This window comes from Macaca nemestrina, chromosome 1, assembly GCF_043159975.1.
Source record: "Macaca nemestrina isolate mMacNem1 chromosome 1, mMacNem.hap1, whole genome shotgun sequence".
Classification (NCBI taxonomy): Eukaryota; Metazoa; Chordata; class Mammalia; order Primates; family Cercopithecidae; genus Macaca; species Macaca nemestrina.
In genome coordinates this window covers 143,230,344-143,256,203 of record NC_092125.1, presented here as the reverse complement: position 1 = coordinate 143,256,203, position 25,860 = coordinate 143,230,344, and the positions used below count along the sequence as shown (strand labels likewise).

Here is a 25,860-nt window from a genome sequence, read left to right as displayed (position 1 = left end):
AGTTTCTTGGTTGCCTTGATAGCTTTGTTATATCTTCAAATCAGTCTTTAACATTAATTTCGGCAACTAACATTCCTTCTTAGAGCCTCAACATTCTCATTTATAAAACTGAAATAATAATGGTACATAGGATACCTGTAAAATTTAAATGAGGCAGTACATTTTAAAATAGTTAATATGTTATTTGGCATATTGCAGTAACACCAAATCAATATTGCTTATTATTGATAATTTTAGTTGACCAGTGGCAGAACTAAAAGTCAGACTACAATGGCTCCTGACTCTTGATTCAAAACCGTTCTCAATGTCATTAGTATTTTCCTCAGGAGGTTATCACTGGGGTACCTGTTCTATCTAAATTTGAGCAATTTTTGTCACTTTCTGTTTCCCTACTTCTCTTTAACTATGATATAATAATGAGGTCGATATCTGACACATAGTGGGTTCTCATCTTGTGTTTGTTGAAATGAATTCTTTTGAGAGTCAATTGGTAGCATTTCTTCTATATAGCAAAATACAGTTTCCAAGAAACTGTGTCTGTCTTTATATTATTGTATGCTTAGGACCTAGCATAAAAGGAAATTTAAAAATATTTGTTGAATTAGTAAATGAATAAATAAATGAGGGAATTAATCCTTGCCCATTGCTACAGTGACATCCTTGCTGTTTTAGGAGTAGTTTCTAAGCTACAGGGGTGGCAATACGCAAAGCAGATTTATCCTCCAATATTATGGTCAGTGATAGTCAACGGATGCCACCTGAATTACTACATATCCCTGAACAAGCCTTAGTGGTTCTTTCGAATGAACTATGCTACTCATCCAATGTTTTGTTTAGCCTTAGCTATTCCATGCCATAATTCACATGGTGTATCAGTAGGCTATTGCTGCATAACAAACCACTTCAAAACTGCCCTATTTTATAGCATGGGTTGCCATTTTTCTAGGTTGCTATGGCAGCTTCCTTGCTGTTTTTCCAGTCTCTACCCATTGCCCAATCCCAAAACCAATGCCAGAAATTTTTGTTTTTTTGTTACAGAAGTTCTCCACTCCTTGGGAACAGTATCAATTAGCTTTTGCTGTGTAGTAAACACCCAAAACTTAGTACTTCAGACATTTATTTAGTTCATGATTCTTAGGGAGGGGCTGGGTGTTTATTTGACCTGGGGTGGCTGATCTCTGCTGGACTCTTTCAAGCATCTGCAATTAGTTGGCAGGCCAGCTGGCAGCTGGGTGATCAAGCATGCCCTCACTCATATGTCTAGAAGTCAGCAGGCTTTCACTTAGCTGAACCACTCATCTTTGACCATCCAGCAGGCTAACTCAGGCTCTCTCACATGGTGGCAGGGATCTAAGAACAAGAGAGGACAAATCTCAATGTACAAGCAGTTTTTAAATTTCTGCTTATGTCACATTTGCTGTTACCCACTGGCCAAAATAAGTCATAGTCATATGGTCAAGCCCAGACCAGTGTGAGAGAGGAAGACCTAAAGACAAGAAAAGCATGGACAAAGTGGGGTATTTACTGTTACAATATATCACATTGTTTTATATTGTTGCAGTAATATATCACATAAACAATGTGGAATGTAATACATTACATTACAAATAATGTGATATATGTGATATACATATATGTATGTATATATACATATACACTTTGCATATACATATGTGTATATACAAGACATGTATATGGTACACACATGTATATGACATGTATATATACACATATGTGTATATACAAACATATATGTATATCACCTGTATGTGTGTATATATACACACGCATATATATACATACATATATGTATAGCACCTGTATGATATATGTGTATATATACAATGTGATGCTGATACAAATATCACATTATTTGTAATGTAATATATTACATTCTTTGTAAGCCTGGTAGCTGAGTCAAATAATGTTTCTCACTTTAGTAACTCACTGTGTAGAAACCAGACTTTTCATTTTTCCTTCTGCTTTATCCCAGTCCAGATGGTATAGCTTTGAACAAAAGTCATGAATATAGACTTCCTTCATGGTGAGAATATCCTCTGAGGACGCTGGGTATGTTTTTTTCTAACAGAAAGATTTAACCTGAGCCATCTTTGCCTATCAGAGTAATTCTGATACATGTTGAGCATCCATAATGTGAAAATCCAAAGTCCAAAATGTTCCAAGATCTGAACTTTTTGAGCTCTGACATGATGCCACAAGTAGAAAATTCCACACATAAGTACACAACACAAACTTTGTTTTGTGCACAATATTATTTAAAATATTGTATAACATTACCTCCAGGCTACATGTAAAAGCACATATGAAACATAAATGAATTTTGTGTTTAGACTTGGATCCTATCCCTAAAATATCTCATTTGGTACATGCAAATGTTCCAAAATCCAAAAAAAATTCTGAACACTTCAGGTCCTAAATGTTTTGGATAAGACATACTCAAACTGTAATGGTGACTCTTAAAAATTAAAAGGTCTGTATTTTAATTTCTTTCTTCCCTGAAGGAAGAAAATTTGTCCTCATGCAAATTTGTCCACTCCTTGAACCTTCTTCTACAAAAAGAATTTCAAGTTATGCTTCCTCAGGCACCTTTGAAGTAAATGCACACACACACATGCACACACACACACATACACACTTTATAATTATCCCTACCTCTACACCAGGACTCACTAGAACTCAAGTCAAACTCAGTTTGAATTTTCTGAGCAATCTCACACAGTCACCTACAAAAAGACAGCAGAGTGTGGTGATTAATGACATCTGGGTTGAGTCCTGACTTCATCTTTTACCAGCTCTAAGACGTTAGGCAAATTAATTGCTTGACGCCTTAGTTTCTTCTTTTGTAAAATGGTGATTATAATGCCTTCCTCATAGGGATGTTGTGAGGAATAAAATAATAATTTGATAATGCTCATAGAGCACTTTCAAAAAGCAGGTTTACCATTAGCAACAGTTAATATTGTTGGTCATCTAATCAGGGACCGAGAAGGGCCACAGGCTCTCAGCAATGCAGTTAAGAGGTGACACCAGCTTCACCTGCCGGGGTAAGTGACTGAGAAACTCCTATTTTCTACATATTGAGACAAATTTCCCAATAATTGCACTGTTTTTTAAGATATTGGGGAACCCATCCTAAGCCCTGAGCCCTGAGCCAGGAACTCAGCCCCTGTAGTTCTTGGTATAATATATAACCCGCTGACATCTAAAAGGTTTCAAATGTAGTGACACAGGATGCTCCTGGGTCCCTTCTGAAGCACAGTCCATTTGTCTCACACAGAGTTACAAAAGTTACACCCTGTTTTCAGAAAAACTTTCTCATGACAGGCAGAGAGCTCATGTTTATTTCATAAACCTTGTTTGCTTTTATGTTCCAACTGTTTTACAAATATTAACTCATTCAATTCCAGTTCCAACCATTTTACAAATACTAACTCATTAAATCCTCCTAACAACTCAATGGGGCAGGCTGTATTATTACCTTCATTTTACAGATAGAAAAACTGACGTACAGGTAGATCAAATAACCTGTCCAAGGTCATCTAGTGGAGTGGTAGAGCCAGGACTCAAACCCAGGCAGTCTGGGCCAGAATCTCTGCTCTGAACTACTAATGTGTGCTGCCTTTCTTGATAAAAGGCTATTTTTTATTAAGCAATTCCTACGTGTGTACTAAGTGAAGGATTTGTCATTTAATTCTTAGATAAAAGGAGTATTATCCCCATTTTATAGATGTGAAAGCTGAAATTGATTGAGGCTCAGTGACTCTACCAAACTCCTGTAGATGATTAGTAGTGGAGCAATGCCTATTCTTGTAAGGACTATACTATCTCACCTCCCAAAGAAGTATGTGATAACTAAAACACAGTGATACATGCTCTTGTTTAAAAAAAATATATACCACTTTCTCCCTCCTTTTTTGTGAATTTACTAAATCAAGCTAAATTCAGTTTCCAGGAAAATTCATTTAATGAAAACATTAAGGTATTGGAATAGGTGCATCATTTTATATTTATTATTCACTGATTAATTCATTCATTTCACAAATATTTACTTGGAACTGACTCTGTGCCAGGCACTGCATGTGTTTGATCAGATCGGTGTGTATTAGGCTCTTTTGTTTAATAGTGATTGCAAATGTGGCTCCTAAGACACATGACTCTGGGTATCATGCCCTAGTTAATTCTTTTCCAACACATTTATTTGCAGTTGTGCAGACTTATCCAGGACAGAGTCACTGGCTTTGGACTCCTAAAGGACAAACATCAGATAGGGTGAGTGAAGTTCTCACTAGATTTTCAAGTGCTTTGTTTGACACCTGCTCGAAAGGTTTACCTTGCCCACTTAGGCCACTACACTATAACTCCCTATCCTGTAGCCAATTGCATAGATCGTAGACATTTAAATTTGCTGTCCACTCCTGGAGAATAATTATAGCTATTTAATTATATTCATAATTTAGCATACACCTGAAAAATATGCTGTGAAATATTGGGGGGATCCTTTAATACTGGTGTTCCATTTACAAACTGTCACATTTATAATGTGTCTTTAATCTTCTAGGGTCTGCTAGAATTTTTTATTACAGTCTGCCTTGTGCTTTAAATATTAAAGATTCGGCAATACTTCAAAAGGTGATAATGCCTGATGCTCTGATGGTGCTTAAACCTCAACAGCTAAATATATTGAGGAATGTTCAGTGGCCCTGGCTTAATTAAACATGCATGTGTATTTTCAAATGCAATATTTTTCTGCTTGTTAGGTTTTTGACAAACCTCCAAACAGGTCCAGGTGGAACAAAGCATGTAAACAGGCTTGTGAATGGAGCTTAAAGCACTCAAATTAGCACCTTCCTGCAATTAATATGCAAACCTTGGACTCTCTGCAATTGATAATGCCATTGAATACTATTTGTGGCTTAACAGTGTATCTTTGTCATTTCATTTTTTAAAAACGTGTCCAGTGTAATTATGCAAGAAGACATTGGTGACGGCTTCTTAGCTAATGAGATGGTATTTGTTCTCAGCAACTTATTCTTCTCTCTGGAACCTGGCATGCATTACAAGGCAGTGGCAGGCTTTAAATGTATCACTTGTTTTCATTATATAGTGCTTAAAAGGTAGCCTTCTTCTAATTCAGCTTGCCATGTTAAAGCAGCCAGAGTTCTCATAAGCCCTGATACCACTGATACCAAATTACCTGTGGCTGTGGATACTTGAAAACTACTCAAGCAGCTTTCACAATCAAAAAAAAAAAAATGGCATGAATGCAAAATTCCTCAATATTACTTTGGAAAAAAGATCTCTATCTGGCATTTGCCACATTTTAGATTTCTCTGACAAATATGTTTCAAAGAAATTGTATTTTGTTTTTGAACATGTACATTTAAATTTTTGTCACAAGAAATGAAATATTAAGCTCAGATTTCCAATCCAAGACTTCTGGACATCTTTTCATACAGCCATATAATATTGCCTAATATTAAAATCCCCATATAAATAACACTTTGAATAGCTGCTCATCTATCTGGAAATATTACTTACTAAAGCTACCCAAATAGAGATTGGCTGTAGTTTGAAAAGGGAACAAGATGTTTTACAGATGAGCCAAAGAGACTGGCTTTGAATGATTCGATCTGCTATAGAATCAACATGTAACAATTGCTGGACTAGATAAAAACCGTAATAAAAATATATATGGTGGCCTCCAATAAAAGTTCAATTATTATACTGTAATAGGTAAGCTTGTGCAAAAAAAAAAAATTAAAAAAAATAACAAAGGTCTATGAGATCCGAGGCAGTATTAGAGCAATTTTCTAGGTGAGGCAGTGCTAGTGGGATATGACAGGTGAGGTATTGTTATTATAATACCTAAGGCAAAGCAGCAACCACACAAAATGATAGACAAATCTGAATTAATATGATATGATCGGCGAGGTGGCATTTGAATATAATCTTCCTGTATTGTGCAGAAGGCTGCATGCATATTATACAACAAATGAATTGTGTGGAAGGGTGTAGACAGAAGACTCAGTGGGAGGAAAGACAAATTACAGGCAAGATTTCAGAAGATATTTCTGTTTTGCTGGGTAAGAAGCACACTTGGAAATTGGATTTGTAAACAAATTAAAAACTGAGATTTTTTTCTAAAGCAGCCTTCAGTGAGTGTTGACAATAAGCACTTAACCTTGGCAATTGAAGGACTTTGAAACAAATAATTAGGGAAAGATGGGGGGTGATGGGGAGCATATTTTAATTTTGTTTCCTGTGTTAATAATCCACAGTTAGTATTTCTATCCTGGGTCTGTGAGGCCAGTAGCCATTTTAGAACCCTGATGGGAAAATGTTGACTTCCCTGAGAATTTCAGCCATCTTTTGCTTTCTTGATCTATGATCACCACCTCTAATTAAGAGTCTTAATCATACCTGAACCTAAAAGCACATAGGAGACCACAGCCCACTGGAAGCATGCATTTTATTAAGCGATAGAAACTCTCAGAAATTTGAGCCTGCAGAAATCGCCTGCGTGATCTTTAATGGATTTTTAAAGATGACAAGAAAGGAAATGGGAAAGTAAAGCAATGGAAGGCAGAAATTCCCTGAAGGAGCATTCTGAAGTAAATCAGTGCAACTGAAAAAGTGAACTCCTAGGGCCTGGGGATATCTCCCAGGTTTTTCAGCCGGACACTTACGGCCCGCTGGGTCCCTGAACACCTCTGCTCTGGGCGGACTTTGACAGAGCAAGTCACAGAAAGATGAACGACAGCACCTGAAGTGCTGTTTGCGGGGCAGAAAATTGCTCCCTTTGCACGCTGGGCTGCCTTTGCTCTCTGTCACATGACTTATTACAGCCTCCCCATATAACAGGGCCATTTATGTATGTTAACTTGGCCAGCCGTAATGGTATTCTTCGCCTCCTTTTTCACTGCTGCTTGGGCAATTAAAAACAAAGAAAGCAAATGAGGTCAGCACTCATAAAATCTGAGTCTATAGGTGACAGACATCCTGAGACCAAATAGCCTCTGATGCAGCCACAGTGTAAGGAAACTGTGAGCAAGAAAACATCCCTGCTTCCAAGGGCTTTTGCTTAGATGCTGATTTTCTTAGGTGAGATGCTGATTTCCCAGGCTGATTTTAGTTGTTGTTTTTTTTTTTTAATCAAACTAAATAAGGTACATCTTTTAAGGAGTTTGGTAAATGCTACTAATACAATTATGTGCCCATATGGAAAAGGGACATGAGTGTTCTCTTTAATCTTCTAGCACAAAGACCAATATTTTAACTGCACAGTAGAATTTAATCTCTAGCAGCTCTTGAAACAGCAGCTCTATTGATGTCACACAATTACAGTAAGTGTTTGAAATGTCCCATACACAACTATACAAGGATATCTCATTCTATTTTTCTGATCTCAGCCTTGTGATCACAATGATTTTGAAAAGCTAATTAGAAGAATCTTCTTTCTTCCCCTAGAGCTGATTTAAATAGCACACTGGTTCTTATTCCACATCCTTCTGCTTCTAAGGTATATATACTATACACCTTGGTATGTGACATAAACACTTAAGGAGAAAAACAATTCTCAACATCAAAGTTGACTTATACAATGTCCTGATTTTACTGCTATAGCTTTGCTCCCATCCCTGAAGCTGGCAATAGCTCCCACGCCCTTCCCGCTGAGGCCTCCTGGTTATAAGAGGCACTGAGAAGGCAGCATGGGGAAGGTGATTGTTATTAGCCATTCTCCGCCAGTGGCTGCAGGGGATTCAACAAGGAAGACTTCAAGTTGACCTAATTACTTATATTTTCTTCATGTCTTAGAATATTACTCCATAGATCTTAAATGTAAAAGTACACATAGCAATTATTCCAAACATAACCCCAGTTGCACAAATATTCCTAAAACTCCTGGAATACATGACCATTGGATCCCTCTTAAGCAGAATTCATGCAGGGCTCAACAATGGCCAAGAAAACAGAATGGGACAGAATCATAATATAACATCTGGGTGTAGCTTTCTGCCTCTAGAAGTATACTGTGCCTGCCCTTCAAACACCCATACTTGAGAAGTATGAGAAGTAGCCTTAATTTTCACATATCAGGAGAAGGATATCTTTATTACTAAATTTCTGGCCATATTTCATGTAATATATTTATCAACTTAATGAGAGATTCCTTTCTGTTTTCCTATATTTTATTTCATAGTGATTTAGTTCCATACTAGATTATTAGCTTTTTGAAAGGAGGACTAAAGCTTACATGGCTCTTGTCTTATGTTCAGCCAGGGATAAGAACAACTGCCGTAGAACAGAACATGATTGCGTGGAGATGGGCTTGAAAAAGACCGGAATCAGAGTGTGAGAGCCTTGAATAGCAAGCTCATGAGTTTGGACTTAATTCTGTAAAAAATGAAGGGCCATAAAGAGCTTTTAAAATTCATGGGTATCACGATCAGGTGTGTTTTAGAAAGAAAGTATGGTGACCGAATGGAGGATAAACTGGAGGAAGAAGAGATCATAGGGAAATTCTGACAATACTTGAAACAGTCCTAGTGAGAGATAATAAAGCCTGAACAGAGCCTGTGGCAACACAGAGGAGGGGCCAAAACTGTTTAGAGAAACAGTTATCTACCCATGAATTTGTGGCACATGGTGACACTAAATGCAGGGGTTTGAGGGACAAGGAATCAAAATTGGTTCTAGGTTTCTAACTTGGAAGACTGGCTAAGGATGACGCCATCAACCAGGGGTAGAGATTCTTATTAAGGATGTTCAATTGTGGTTGATTGAGTAGTCATAGGAGTAACATAGAAAATATTAAAGCTCTGAAGAGAAGCATTAAACTAAATGATTTTAAAGAACCTTTTCAAGTGCGAAATTCTACAGCTCTCCTGCATAAAGTTATTAACTCATTGGAAGGCAGGGTTTGTATTTTCATTTTTGTATTCTTTACAATGCATAGCATTTTGTAGGGGCTCAAACATATCTGATGAATGAAAAAGTATGAGATTAAAAGGACGTTTCTAACAGGATTTCTCACAAGCAGGACTGTTTAAGTTTCCATCCTACTGTCCCATTTACGTTTATTTCACATTATTCTAAACAATGCCTATAATTTCCATGTAACACAACTGCTTTTATGATCCAGCGTACAAACCAAGGTCCTTTTCTTTATCCATAAATTTGAGCTGTTGCTGTTGCTGCTGCTAATAATAATAATTATAAAATAATTCCATCTTTATAGGGTTACGTGAGTCCATACAGTTGTCACCATCCAAAGGGCATGAAGGCAAGGAGACAACTGAGCACATTTCATACAAACTACTGAGGATGATGTGGACATGGCCACATTCAGCTTTCATTCAGTTCTGCATAGCCAGATAAGCTCAGATGTTTGGTATTTGCTGCTCTGAAGGTACTGCCAGTAACCTAGTAGACCAAGTTAATATTAGCTCGCGCTGGGTATATGTGGGTATTTTGTTGCTGTTTGGAGAAATGACCAGTTTACTTGGTTATATTGACAGCTCTACTGTAAAATTTGCTGGCATTAAAGGTCAAAAAAACCCAGTTTTCCTCTGGTTGCTTCTACCCAAAAGAGAATAAATCTGGGAGCTGAATCACTTCTCTGACAATAATTTATGAATCATGCATTGACTATGTTTGAATTGAGAAAGGCTTTCATATCCTTTCCATTAGCTCAGATTAAGTTTTCATATAGATGCTGAGAAGCATGCTAGCAATATCCTTAGCTCATTTTTATGAAAATTTTATCAGTGCTTTTTTCTGTACTACACTCCAATTGGGATGTCTCAGAATCTAAAGCTCAGCTTTGGACATGAACTTCTCTCAACCTGGCTGGCTGCTGCTCTAAAGGTTTCAATATTTTATGGGCTCTGGCTAACTCAGCTGTGAGATTCAAGCTGCAGAGATTTAACTCTAATGTAAAATCATGAACGGATGAAAACTGGGATGTCATAAGTAATACATCTACAAGAGCAGGATGCAGTTACCATTTTTAAAAGGGCTTTAAAAAGAAAACAACATTCTCTGTTCTGTCTTTATGCCCCAAAATGAAAAGCCCCTGAGCCATTGTACGAACACAGGGCCATCTTTTCTCGCCTGCTTTTCTTCAATTGTTGCTTAATTGTTGTGGTGGGCTGGGGTTTTTTCCCCTTAAGGTCCTCCCATCCACATGAAAGCCTCTAATGTCTGCATTCCAGAGAAATGGACACTGCGTGGTCGAATGTGTATAGGCCAAACCCATTTCTCAGCATCTTCCTCTTTTTGTCTCAAAACTGATTTAAAACATTTGGAAAATCTGTCTATTCAGCTGAAGTGTTCCAGTGCATTCTTTTCTGGAAACAGTGGGGTCACATGTGATCTGTCTGATGGACTTTTCTGCTGCAATCTATAGCCATTTCCCTCGAGCCCCGCAGAGCCTGGCAAAGCCGAGGAGCTCTGTAATGGCTCCAATAACAATGTGTTCTTTGTGTGAAAGAATCCAGGGGGAAGAGCTGGAGTAGACTAGCCAGTAACAAAAAAAATCATTTTTTGTACTCATTTATTTCTTCATTATGTGCTTTGCCATTAAACATTCTTCGCAGTAAATACAACTTTCCGTAAAACACTGCCCGAGCACAAAAAAATACAGAAAGTTCTATTTTTCAAAAAAGCTTGTAGTCATCATCGCTAGTTATTAATCTGCTTCTAATAAGATGGTTGATGGCAGGAACTGCATTGCATGTGTCTGTACTTGTAACAGGAGAGATGGTTTCTAGACAGAGCTTAATTCATCTGTTCAAAAATGTCACCTGATGGATGCATTGGAATAAATCCATCTTTTCTACTTTCAAAAATATCACAAAATCAACACTTCACTAAAATAACTACAGAATCACAGAACTGGAAGAGACCAAAGAAATCAGGTGGTGTGCCCATTCCCTTCAGGGAGCTGGATGTCCCACCAAAGGCAAAAAAGTGACTGTGCTGGTCATTACAGTGTCAGGGACCCCACGATCTTTCTCAGAACCTTCCCAATATTCTGTCATGTTGAAAGTTGCTGTTCTGCCCTTGCATTCAAGGGAAGTTTAAACTATTTTAATCAAAGCCCAGCTTCTCTTGTTTGGTTAACTACTTACAACGTGGAAAACAATGCTTTCACATAAACCTCCTTATATCCTTGAAGATTGTCATGAAGTTTCCCCTCTAATCTTATCTTCTGTAGGATAAAACCAGCTTCTTTAGCATATTATATAATGGGCACTTCTCATCTATTTAATCAGTCCCAGAGGGTTGGGGCTTCAAATGACACTATAATATTTATGCATTATTAAATAAATTAAAATAAGGGTATTTTGCCGTCTAAATTGGCAAGTTATCTATATATCTATATCTATATATGCCCATTGTTGGTATGGGTGAGAAGTGAGACTTCTCATATGAGGCCAGAGGGTGGATGAATGGGTACAGCCTATTTGGAGGACAATTTGGTACTAGGTATCAATAACTGTCAAATATACATGCCCTTTGACCTAGTAACTCCACTTCCAGCAATTCTTCCTAAGAAAATAATCAAGGATATGGGAGAGATTACAGAAAACACACACATACATACACACACAGAGCATAAAATTCATTTACTTAAAATAAAAAAAAATACCCAGCATTTATTATGTACTTAGTCTTTGCAATAGGCACCCAGCTCAGCACTCTATGCATGTTATCTTATTTAATCTTAAAAACAAACCTATGGATTACTTATTATTATCATCATCTTCATCTTAATTTTACTGGGAAAAATTGAGGCTTTAATATTTTAAATAACCTTTTGATAGGAAGTGGCTATACTGGAACTTGAAACTATGTCTATTAGATGACAGAGACTTGTGGTCTTTAACAGTATGTTATGCTACTTACACAAGAAGACCGGAAGTTAATAATCCAAAACATTAACATTTGTTATTCTGAATGTTGGGATTACTATTGATTTTTTTCTTTAAATTTATTTTAAGATATCTAAAATAAGCAGAAATTTCTTTTATTTATTTCAAGACATCTAATATGAACATATAGTTATTTTATAATGGGAGAAAAAAGATACTGTAACTTGGTACATCCTTCATTGACCCTTTCCCATTCTGTCTCTTTCCCTCACACACACACACACACACACACACACACACACACACACACACACACACGTTCTATGTAATTTATTCTTCAAACACAACTTTTTTTCAACATTCAAAATTTTTGTCTTCATCATCCTCTCTAGGGTGTGTGCCCCTCTAAAGAGGTTCTGAAAGATTCCACTAAATGTAGAAGAGCCCCAGTTCTTGCCTCTGAGGGCCATATTAATTTTTCTAACCCAGATGCCAATTAACATAGCTCCATTAGAGACCATTACTACCAAAGCAATCATAAAAGAATCTAAAAATGAATCATTTGTGTAAACTCAGTCCTGTTTTTTTGTTTATAACTGCTAAGGATGTGAGTGCAACCTTCTGTCTGAAGGTGAGCTATATTTTTTTCCTGTTCTATACATTTATTCATCATTAGCAGTAAGCACACGACTGGATGTTTGCTGCAATTGTGGGGATGAGGATGAGGATGATGATACACGAGATCAGCAAAGCCATAGTTCATTGTGCTGCAGTCACGTTGCCTGCAACAAAACACACCATGGACTATTTTAACTTGAAAGGAAGTAAATACATAAATGGGAAGGTGCCACATTTCTATCCCTATTCTTTCAGCAAACATTTATTGCGCAAGTATTCTATGTCATGCACTATGTGAAACATTCAGTCTACAAAGATGAATAAAGCACAGTCTCTGCCCCAGGGGAGCTCATAGTTCAGGGGGAGAGAGACTATAAATATAATTGGGGTGTGACTGTGAAGAACCTTATTAAAAGGTTTTGACTATATACTTTGGGTGTGGAGACTTTATGCTTTGGGTGTGGTTTTCAGTCATGACACAATGTAAGCTGCTTACTGAAGAAGTACTGTGATGAGAGGGTAAGAAATGAAGTAGACTCTGCAAGACCATTCTACAGCTGTGGCATGTTCAGGGAAAAATTTGTGCTAGTCTGAACTAGGGCAGTGGGGATAGTAATACAGATTTTGTATATTGACTTGGCAAGTCTTCCTGCCCAATTTGGAATTGAGAAGGGGTGTGTACAGTGAGGGAGCAGAAATTATGGTTGTCTTTGAAGCTTTTAGCTTGAGTGACAATAGATGGTAACACTATTCACCAAGAATGGGAATACAGAAGAAAAGTTCATAAGATGTTTTTGGAAATGCTAAGTTTGATGTTTCTAAAGAACACTATATCAAGATTTTTTAGAAAGAAATTGGGAATGTGTATCTAGAACTCCGAGGAAAATTTGTCAGCAAGATGTTTTGTGATTCTGTCATACAAATGTGAATTCAACCATCAGAAACGTTTCATTTTGCATTAGGGTGTTTTTTTTTCTACCTTTCTTCTGAACATGGAAGCCAAAGTAAGTTTCAGAGCATGCAAACCCTTTAGATTCTCCATGCTTCTGCCCTAAAATGCTGTTGTATTCTGGTATGGTTTTCTAATCACTTATTTAATTGTCTGCAAGCTTCTCAAAGGCATAGACTACAGACAATGAATTGGTTGAATGAGTCACAGTAGCATGGAGTAAGGGAATGGGAAACAAATAGATTACACAGTCTGTTTTTCCAAGAGTAGCTGAAAACTCTGCAAGAAGCAGACAAAGAAAGTGTGACCTGCAGACATCTTCGGGGAGGAAACAGTGAGCCCTCTTCACAGCCTCACTATACCATGGTTCCATCCTTGACCCTTGGTTTCTCCCTGTTTCTAATCCCCCAAAGCAATTCATTACCAAGCTATTTTGTTATTTCAGGCTAATATCATCTCATATCTATATTATCACTGCAACATCCCAATGACACTTCTCTAGTCTTACATCCTCTAAGTTAGGGGTATCCAATCTTTTGGCTTCTCTGGACCACACTGGAAGAAGAATTGTCTCGGACCAAACATAAAATACACTAACATTAATGGTAGCTGATGAGCTTTAAAAATTGCAAAAAAAAAAAAAAAAAAAAAAGGAAAAAAAAAATCTTGTAATGTTTTAAGAAAGTTTACAAATTTGTGTTGGGCCACATTCAAAGTTGTCCCAGGCCATATGCGGCCCAGAGGCCCCAGGTTGGACAAACTTGCTCTAAGTCATTATCCACACCAATACAGTATTTCCACAATGCACAGTTAATCTTGTCATTCCCTTGCTCAAAACATTGTAATGGTTCCTATTTTAATCAGAGTAAAAAGCAAACTCCTTAGGCTTATGATAGGGCCTGTCATCCAAAACCCTTCTGTTTACCTCTCCTGCCTTATCTATCTTACCAGCTAGCCTCCTTTTTCCTTCTTCCCTACTCACACTTTCTAGGCACATTAAGCCATGTATGACCGCTGGGCCTTCCCTTTTCTAGCCTCAAGACTTTGGCACATGCTGTTTTCATAGACTGGAGTCCTGTACCTTTCCTCTTACCCCCTCAGCCTGACTAACTTCTGCTTAACCTTCAGGTCTCTGCCTCATTATCACTCCTGCCTGCAGGAAGCTTTCCCTGATACTCCAAATCTTGGTTTTATGCCCCTATATGTCTATTTATGGAACCCTATGGTTATTCTCATTGGAGTACTTTCCACGTGGCACTGCAACAGCCTGTGGACCTGTCTTCCTAGATAGATTGGGAGCTTTTCTTCTTCGTCATTTCCCCAGTACTAACATGGTGACTGGCCTATAATATGCTGCCTGCAAAGATCTGGTGAATGAATAAATATCCTGCAGGGATGGAGAAAACATGAGCATGTGGCCTGGAAAAAGAGGCTTAATGCTTTCTCTATATCCTGTCTGGGTTGAGCCAGCAAATGAGGTCAATGTTTAATCAATTGATCAGTTAAGTGCAGTTAAACTATAGCTTCTCATACAGAGTTAGAGATGAAAGAAAATTGAAGTTGGAATTTTCCTCAGCAAAAGAGTAAGCACTGATATTTCAAAGAGAAGATTCTTAGATGAAACATATCCATCTCCTGCTTGTACTGGCAGGTGGGATGTTATTAGCATCCCTGATAAGCAACAAGATTGAGCCCAGGGCTTATGCACATGTTTCTCTCTGTCTCTCTGTCTCTCTGTCTCTCTGTCTCTCTCTCTCTCTCTCTCTCTCACCCTCCACTCCCCTCTTGCCCAAGCCAAACAATCTTAAGAGAAGGGAAGTGCAATTACACACGTCTGTTTAAAATTTAAGAGGACAAAAATGAGTTGAGGTTTTTTTTTTTTTTTCTTTTTGCAGGAAACAAATTAGCCCACAGTAGACTTGTGCCTGCAAGCAGCCCATTTAATTTGGTTATTTCCTACACCTTGAGGCTAGCTTTTTCTCACTAATTCTGCCAACCTTTTTCCGTAACAGGGCTTATCTCCTTGCTGTATCCAGAATCATGACAAGCAAGAGTCCTAGATATATTTTATCTACCTAATCATCCCACTGCCTTATTCCAGAAAGAATCTAAGGTAATGAGTCGTTTTTTATAAGCACAGTCTCTCCCCTCAATTGATGCCCACTGGTTTCAGCCAGTGCTTATTAAAATTTCATTAAGCATCTAGTTAAAAATCAATTGTTAAAGTTCATGCTTCTAATATGCTTGGGATACTGAGGACATGGAGCCCTAAAATGACCATACAGGAAGTGCCTGCTTGTGGCTCTCTTGTTGCAAAAGATCGTTGTGCCAGTTTGAGCTGAGAGGAATTGGATCTCCATCCTGAGCTCCAGGATCATGTGCCCAACTGCCTACAGAAAATTTCCACGGTCGTCTAAAATTTGAGATGCTCGAAATTTAGCTCACTATCTTACTCTCATCACAATACAGGGACTAAGAGCACAGAATCTGGTGCCAGACTGACTGAGTTCAAATCCTTGTTCTACCACCTTACCAGCTACAAATGGGCAAATGACTTAATCTCTCTGTGCCTCTCTTTCTTCACCTATAAAACATGAATACTAATACTGCCTAGGACTATCTTCTATTCTCTGCATTCTTCGTGGGACAATTCTCACTTTCTCCGTAGGTCTAGCTTTTCTCAAAACTCCACAGTGCCTTGTGTATGCCTCAAACATGGTCCTTACTACTCTGCATGGCATTTGTTTGTTTACTTGGCTATCTCCTCTCTCCTTTGATTTTCTTGATGATGGGTCTGTACGGTATGGTTAAGATGAAAAACTCTGGAGTCATTCTACCAGGTTTCAATTCCAGCTCTATCACTTCCTAGCTGTGTGGTTTTAGGTAAGTTACCTAAACTCTCTGTGCTTCCATTTTCTTACCTATAAGGGTAACAGAAATACCTACTTCATGGGACTGTTGTGAAAATTAAGTGAGTTACATCATGAAAAGTGCTTGATTCTCTTCCTGCCACAAAATAAAATAGAAATAAATAGAGGTCATTATTACTATTATTATTATTATTAAACAGGACCTATTAGTAATTGGGACCTCAAACTGTGCCTAGCAAAGAGCTAGTAACTTAAACATAGGTATAAAGCTAAAAAAAGACACAATTCCCCTACTTGAGACAGATTGAGCTCCTCCTCACTGGGCAGCAAATGTTTGCAGAGCACTTACGCCTCACTGTTCCACTGCTACTGCATCCTCAGGAAAGGGAGACGCTCAAGGACTGTTGCCTAAGACACTGTGCCACTTGTTGCAGAAGGAAGAGTGTGCACTTTGAACTCAGAAGTCCTAAGCCTGCCACCAAAAACCTCCAATACTCTGGACAAATTACTTAACATCTCCAAGTTTCTTCATCTGTAAAATGGAAAATAATCATATCTACTTTGTAATGTGTAAGGCAATTACTCCTGTCCTGGCATAGAGTAAATAGCATCTATTAAAGTTAGAAAAAAAAAAGACAATTTCTCAGCATTATTGCAAAACCATTCTAACTAATCAAAACTTATGCAAAACTCAACAGAAGAAGGTAGTAATGGCAAATATTGGCACAATGTTAATAGGGAGGGAAACAAGGTCGTTCAAGAGAGCTCCAAGTATATATTGGAGATGAGGCATTGATAGAAATCTTTTTTGGTATTTTTCTGAGGTCCTGGAAAGAAGGATCTTGAACAAGAAGTGTCAAGTGGAAGAGTGTTGATCATTTACAGCCTGTTCTGGTGTCTGTCTTCGATTCATGCTGGGTTGGCCTCATACAATAGATGAACTACACACATGACCATGATTGTTCCACCTACCTTTACCCTAGGTTAGCTAAAGGGGCTGCTAGACCCAATGCCAAGCCCAGCACCTGGCATGTAGGAAGTAGTCGATAAGTATTTGTTGAATTGTTGCAACCTCTTTTAAAAGTCTTATTTAATACAAAACATCCTTAAAATGTTTTGACATCTACTATCTCTTTTATCCACTGCTGAATTTTTTAGCCTTCTGAAATTCATTCCCTTCTAGGTTACTAATGTAACTCTATAGGTTCTGTTCAAAATCGATTCTCCTTCCCTATATTCCAGATTCAACAAAAAGGTACCAGCAAATGACCAGTTGAACAGGTTTAAAACTTTGGTTAGCCCTCTCCTCTGAATTCTGGTTTCAAATATTTCAGTGTCTGCTCAATATTGCTGTTTGGATATTACACCAGTCAAGCTCCCTGGAGGTAACACCCTTATTCTCTCCATCCTGGAAGCTCCAGCCTACCTGTCAGAGGGGCTTCCACCCTCAAAGTATAGGCTTCTCTCTCTTTGCATCTCCTAGGCAAATTCTCCTCAAGGACACTAAAATAAGTATAAAAATATGTGTTGGTTTTCCCCTACTAAATTAAAATATAAGCCTTATTGCTTTTTCTGAATATATAAATAATGCATTCTTATTAGAAAGTTGAGCAAATTAATATAATTATCAAGAAGAAAGTCAAAAAAATTACTTAAGTCCCACCACTCAGAGACAATCACCATATGTAGCACTATGTGACCAAATTTTCATATCCTTCTTTAGACACATGCATACCATACTTTTTATGTAGAAATAAGCTTGTATTACACATACGTTTTAAAAATTCAAAACACCTCTTCCCTGGTCTTAATCTTTCTGTTTACTCATGTCTCTTCCTTTCTCCTCACCCCTCTCCCTCACGTTATTCCTGACCCAAGAGCCAAAGTTAACGTGCTGGTATACAGCCTTCCACTCTTCTTTACACGCTCATTAGTTATGTATGAATATATAAGTACATATATTGGGCTTTGTGGTCATTTATATTACAAAACTTAGATTACATAACAGTCACTTCTCTATAGCTCATAAGAAAAACCTTATGAGTCAATCAGTATCGGTAGAACTCATTCTTTATCAACAGCTGCATAATATCAATGCCTGACAATTAATTCAACCAATGTGCTACTGATGAACATTCAGAATGTTTCTGATTTTGTCATTATAAATAATGTTGTAATGTTCTTTTTCAAACTGCTGTATTTATTTCTAAAGGAGAAATTCTCCAAAAGTGAACTGATATTAAAATGTATGCACATTTTCAAGTTACTATAGATATTTCCAGACTATAATGCTCTAAGATTGTAATACTTCAATTTCACCAGCATTGTATATTAATGGTACTCATTGATTAAAATTTTTAATTGCAGCATAATAGAAAAATGAACAAAAAAATTTACTGAAGGGCAAACACAAATAGCCAATAAATACAATCAGTGTTTTTCCTTCTAGTTTTCTTCTGTTTTTCTACTAGAATTAGGCTTCTAATACTCTGCCTTGTACTTACCCTTATTCACTCCTAATTTTTCTTCTAAAATTTGTATAACCTTATACTTTAAATTTGTAACACTTTTGGGATTTATTTTTATATATAATGAAAGGTAAGAGTACAATTTGTATTTTTTATTTCCAAATAAAAAGTCATGCCAACATCATTTATTAAATAAATTATTCTTTTCCCCCCAAAATGAAATATTACCTTTGGCATATGTTAACTTCCCAGAGACACTGGGATATATTTATTGGCTCTCTATTCTATTCCATTGGTATTTTATGTCAATACTAGATTATTGTAATTACAGTGGCTCTAGGGGATTATTTAATCTGTAGTAAAATATCACTGCTTTTCTTTTTAATAATTTTGTTGACTATTTTTATTTAATATTCCATACATTTTTTAAATAAAATTATTATTTTTATTTTGAGATAATTGTAGATTCACTTGCTGGTGTAGAAATAATAGAGAAATTCCAAAATTCTTCCCATGGCAACACTGAAAAACTGTAGTGCAATACTACAATCAGCATACTGACATTGATACAGTCAAGATATAGAACATTTCCTTCCTCACAAGGAACGCTTGTGTTGCTCTATTACTTATAGTCATATCCACTTCCCTCCTAAACTCATCTACTCCTTAACCACTCATATGTTCTAAATTTACATAATTTTGTCACTTCAAGAATGTTATATAAATGGAATCATGCAGTGTATAACCTTTTGAGGTGGACTTTTTCATTCAGCTTAACTTCATTAAGATTTATCCAAGCTGTTGCCTAAATCAGTGGTTCATTCTTTTAAATTCGTAAGCAGTATTTCATGGTTTCAATGTAACAAAATTTGTTTAATCATTCATTGTTGGAAAACATCTGGATCATTCTCATTTAGAGGATATTACAAATAAAACTGATATCAACATTTACATACAGGTTTCTGTGTGAATGTGTTTTCATTTCTCTAGAATAAATGCTCAAGATTGTAATTGCTAGGTTGTATGCTAGTTCCATGTATAGTTTTATAAGAAATGAGCAAACTATATTCCAGAATACCTATACCAGTTTACATGCACACCAGCAATATATGAATGACTCAGTTTCTCTTCATTCTTGCCAGCATTTGGTGTTATCACTATTTTTTGTTGCAGCCATTTGGATAGATGTGTAGTAATATCTTATTATGGTTTTAATTTACAGTTCCCAGATGGCAATGATATTTATCATCTTTTCATGTGCTGTTTTCCATCAACGTATCTTCTTCAGTGACATATACGTGCATATCTTTTGTTCATATATTTTGTCCATTTGCTTCAGCAACATTGTTGAAAAAGCTACCTTCCTCCATTAAATTGCTTGGGGACCTCTGTCAAACATCAGTTGGGCATATTGGTGTGGGTTATTTATTTCTGGTTTCTCAATTCTGTATTAATTAATCTCCAGATCTAGCCCTCTCCTAAATATCACACAGACTTGATTACTGTAGCTGTATAATAAGTCTTGAAATCATGTAGGCTGATTTCTCCCACTTCACTCTTTATTTTCAATTTTGTTTTACCAATTCTAGTTTCTTTACCTTTTCAGAAATATTTTAGAATAATCTTTCCCACATTTAGAAAAAATCTTAGGTTAAACCTGTTTACCAACTGGGGAGGGCCAACACCTTTACTATATTGAATTTTCCAATCCATGAATATGACACATCTCTTCAAATAATTGTATATTCTTTAATATCTTTCATCAATGTTTTATATTTTTCAGCACACAAGTTCTATACCTATTTTGTTAGAATTATGTCAAAGTATCTAATTTTTAAGTGACTCTAAGTGGTATCACATTTTTAATGTCAGTAATTTCATAATTATTTTAATTTCAGTGTCCATGTGCTCATTGCTAGTAGCTAGAAATACAGTAAACTTTTGTATATTTATACTGTATTCTGTGACCTATCTAAACTCAAGTAAACTTTTGGTTATACATGGTTTTTTGTAGATTCTTTAGGATTTTCTACGAAGACAATCATGTTATTTGTAAATAAGGACTGATTTATTTCTTCTTTTCTGATACTATATTAGTCCATTCTCAGACGACTATAAAGAACTACCTGAGACTGGGTAATTTATGAAAAAAAATAGATTTAATTGACTCACAGTTCTGCAGGCTTAACTGGAATCATGACTAGGAGGCCTCAGGAAACATAATTATGGCGGAAGGCAAAAGGGAAGCAAGCAGTTCTTACCATGGTGGAGCAGGAGAGAGAGAGGGAGAAACGTGGGAAATGCCACACTTAAAGCCACCAGATCTCATCACGACTCACTCACTATCATGAGAACAACAAGGGTGAAATCTGCCCCCATGATACAATCACCTCCCACCAGGCTCCTCCTTTGACACATGGGGATTACAGTTTGAGATGAGATTTGAGTGGAGATACAGAGCCAAACAATATCAGATACATACATTTTTCGTTTTCTTTTCTTGCCTTGCTGTCCTGGCTAGAATTTCTAGTACTATAGGGTGACAGTAGTAAGTGTAGACACTCTTTCCTTGTGGCCAATTTTAGGGGAAAACCCATTCAGCCTTTTACCATTAAGTAGAAGTTAGCTATAGGGTTTTTATAGATCTTCTCAGTCAAGTTGAGAAATTTCCCTTTATTCCTATTTTTCTTAGAGTTTTTACTATGAATGGGAATTGAATTTTATCAACTTTTTGCATCTATTGATATGATTATGTGATTTTTCTTCTTTAGCCTGTTAATATGGTATATTACATAATTGATTTCAAATGTTGAACCAGAATTACATCTGTGGAAGAAACTCCACTAGGTCACTATATAAACTTTTTTGTGATATATTGTCTAATTCCATTGCTTTTTTTTTTTTTTTTTTTTTTTTAGATGGAGTCTCGCTCTGTCACCCAGGTTGGAGGGCAATGGCACAGACTCAGCTCACTGCAACCCAACCCCCGCCTCCTGGGTTCAAGCGATTCTCCTGCCTCAGCCTCCTGAGTAGCTAGGACTACAGGCATGCACCACCACACCTGGCTAATTTTTTTTATTTTTAGTACAGACAGGGTTTCACCATGTTGGTCAGGCTGGTCTTGAACTCCTGACCTCAGGTGATCTGCCCACCTTGGCCTCCCAAAGTGCTGAGATTATAGGCGTGAGCCACCACACCCGGCCCTATTTGCTAATTTTGTCAAAGATTTTTATGTCCATGCTTCAAGATGGCTGATCAGGGGAATTTCATGTTCTCACCCTCCAGTAAGAAGAACTAAGATAATGAGTAGATAATCACACTTCGAATAGAGTATCCAAGAGAGAACACTGGAATTCAACAGAAAAGTGACAGGCAATACCTAAAACAAAAAAAGGAAAAGGTAATGAGGCAGCATGCTCGGCTGGGACCAGCTGGGAGCCAAGAGAGACTCCCTAGTACAGGGAAAGGATAAGTGAGAGGCCCTCAGTGGCTCACATTCTCACTGTGGACTCCTGCAGTCCTAGCTACGAGAGAGTCTCTCAACCTTCATGTGACCTGAAACTAACATAGGGACCTTCTAGGGTATTGTACACTGGCACTGACCCAGGGAGGAGGCTCACACTTAATTCCTCACATTCCCTGAGACCTTAGCAGCTATCACAAGGTGCCCATTTTAGAACTCTGCCCCAACAGGCTGAAATATTTCCTTACATACTGGCAAGGGTGGAAGTCTAGGCTCCTTACTTAGCCTTTGCTGGTATGGATGTGGGTGGCACCACCTATTTTTCTGTGGCATTTGGCTGAAGCAGTTGTGATGATTAATTTTATATGTTGACTTCACTAGGCCAAGAGGTATCTACACATTTGGTCAGATATCATTCTGGGTGTGTTATGTTTGGATTAGTAGAGTACATAAAGCAGATTTCTCTCCATGGCGTGAGTGTGCCCCTCCAATCCGTTGGAGGCCTACATAGAAAAAAAAATGCTGACCCTCTGTAGTAAATAGAAATTCATCTTGCCTGACTGCTTTCAAAGTAGGACACAGTTTTTTCACTATCTTAGATTTGAATTGAAACATTGACTTTACCTGGGTCTGAAGCTTGCAAATGGAAGATCATGGAACTTGTCAACCCTGAATGAGCCTAAACCATACATATATACATATATAGGGGTGTGTGTGTGTGTCTGTGTATACATTCTCTGGGTTCTGTGTTTTGGATAATATGGGGTAATAGAGTAGTTATGTAAACATACCTTGTCCTGCTATCTTGCTGTTTTCCTGCCCCTTTGGCTAAAGAACAGGCTTTCATTGGGATTTTTTCCATATGGGTCTGTTGGGAATTTCTTGGTTGATGGCTTCTTCAGTTACAAGTCTGGAATAAAGGAGGCAAAAGAAAACCCATTCTTACCTTTCAGAGTCTTCTTACATTTGTTTTATATATATTGTCACAGTTTTCAGTTGTACTTAGTGGAAGGAATAGAGAAGTATACATCTATTTCATTTTTCAGGGAGTTGAAGTTTCCCATATCTTCTTTTAAGTCATGTTATTCAATTTAAAACATTGGGACATCCACTGAAATTGCATTTAATTAATACATTTAACTCTGGAGACATCTTGGTCCTGTTAGGAAGAAGAAATGCATGCTATTTGAACACAAAACACCACAAATGCTCTGTACACCCCCACAGTGCTTAATACATTGCTGAGAACATACTAGGCACCCCATGAATCCTTGCAGTTTCATATGTTTATCCCTGACTATTCAATTATCATTCTGATCATGCTTCTTTAATCACTTGTCTACATTAACATTTACTAAGGCAATCATTTGGAAACAAGTTCCTGGGAAGCTTCACCCAGTGAAGGGTTTTACACAGTTTCTTTTCATACATACTCAGAACAGAAAAAAATCACAATGAAAACAATAGAACCAGAAAGAAACATGGAAATTCTCTACAGACACTCAGCAATAAAATAACCTCCCATCCAGGGAGGCCTGATAGTGTAGTTATCTCTGCTCAACTTCCAGGCAGGGTCCCCAGAGGTCTCAAGGGATACAAAGATGTAAGACTATTGACTAGAAAGGAAGAGAATAATTTGGGGACAATTGCTACAACATGGAAGTCAGCGAGTAGACTTTAACTCTCACTTTTATAAGTAGTTCTGTAATAACATTTCACTCTCTCACTCCTCAAAGTCAGGGCTCCAGCTTATTCTCCTTTTTTACATTTTCTGTGTGTCTTCCAATGAAATGATCTGACCCATGTAGTTTGGGTTCCTGAGGAAAGATCCTTCCGCAAAGGCCTAGTATGTAGCGACAGAAAATGATACTCTCATGTGTCTATTCCCTAGAACATGAAAACCACCACTTCATTGCTAATCTTGTCACTTGGAAAGTGTTAATTGGTATTAGTTGGAAGGCAGATCATCTTGGCCTTAGTTAATATTGTGTTTCATTCTTTTTTTGCAACAGAGAAAGCACTACTATAATTGAAAGGCAGCTCCACAGATTCCCAGGTAAGGATAAGAGAAGTATTGCTAATTTGCTCATTGTCACATCTGCTTTGTTCTTCATTATACCAAAGAGGAAAGTCAAAGCTCTCAGATAACATGCAGGGAGAAAGAGGTGTGCCTGGTTCCGGTTGTTGCCTAGGAACCCAGGCAATCCCAGAGGGCAAAGGATAGCCCTCTCCTTACCCAAAACCTTCATGCTAAAATGTAGTAATTCCCTCCTTGCAATAAGAAACTGTTATTCCAAACTTATTTATTCATTAACTCATAAAAATATTATTGAAGACCCCATAATATTCTTAGGCACCAGAGATATATCTCAATAATGTCTCTAGGCACCAGAGATACAGCCATGAAAAGAGAGACAAGGTTTCTTTCTTCAGATAACTTGCACATGGTGAGGGAGACAGATATATAATGTAATTTCAGCAATTAATAAGGGCTACGAAGAAATGCAAAACAGGACAAGGTGATAATGATGGCAGCAGGAGTACCATTTTACTTATTTTTAAGTTTTATTTTATTTTTAGTGGACACATAATAATTGGACATATTTATGGAATACAGTGTGATGTTTGAATACATTTATACATAGTGTAACGATCAAATCAGGGTAATTAGCATATCCACCACCTCAAACACTTATCATTTCTTTGTGATAAGATCATTCAAAATCCTCTCTTCTAGCTATTTTGAAATATACAATACAGGAATTAGACCCCCTCCCCTCCACCACGAATTAGAGGTCTACCTCCCCCAGAAATGCATCCCTCAAGAACCTAGGATACTGTCAATCCATTTCAGTCACTCTTTTTCCCCGTAATGTGTCTTATGTAGTGTTTGTGAGCTTTTTGTTTCCTTTTTCTGCATTAATAATAGCTAATAATAAATGCATAGAGCAATATTTTTAAAGGAGTGCTATTTTAGATAGAGTGGTCATGGCGGCATCTGGAAGGGATGACATTTGAGCAGAGACCTGAATGAAGTAAGGGAGCAAAATGATGCAAAGTTATGGTGGCAGGGCTTTCACAATGAAGTGAGCAAGTAAAGCAGGGTACTCCTGCATGTGTTTAAAAAACAGTGAGGCCAGAGCAATGTCGCCTTTACACCAGGCAAAAGGGGCTCTTACCTTTGCCTCTGCTTTAAAAAGCCTTGTAGGTCACAAACACACACAAACACACACACACACACACAAATGGCAGGCACATGGGTGTCTATCACACAGAAGTTGGCGATTTGCTCTGGTTACATCATAACCTGCAGTTTTAAACAGCTGCCCTCATGACTCACTCTCTCCAGGTTCCAGGGAATTGTCCACATCTCTTGACTTACGTGCTCAAAACAAAAGGCAACTGTGTCTGAATGCCAAGGTTTGTGGTTTGTTGTGCTGACACACAACTTTGGAATGCAGTGAGGGTTTGAGACATGAAAGTGCTTTAGCTTTTTTTAAAAAAAGACAAATTAATTGACTTGTCAAATCCTTTTTCTAAGAAAGCATGAATACAATTGATTTTTGCATAATGAAAATTGTTTCTCAGATTGTTG

General features: G+C 37.4%; 1 long non-coding RNA gene across 1 annotated transcript in view; it reads right to left on the bottom strand.

Annotated features, from left to right (window-relative positions):
* Positions 1-244: 244 nt before the first annotated feature.
* LOC105482835 (uncharacterized) overlaps positions 245-25,860 on the bottom strand; it is a 326,837-nt gene continuing 301,221 nt past the window's right edge. The window contains exons 6-9 of the long non-coding RNA XR_987916.2: positions 23,057-23,175; positions 22,081-22,181; positions 17,761-17,837; positions 245-1,350 (exon numbers count right to left, since the gene is read on the bottom strand). This is a non-coding gene — a long non-coding RNA (uncharacterized lncRNA). The remainder of the gene's footprint in view (positions 1,351-17,760; positions 17,838-22,080; positions 22,182-23,056; positions 23,176-25,860) is intronic.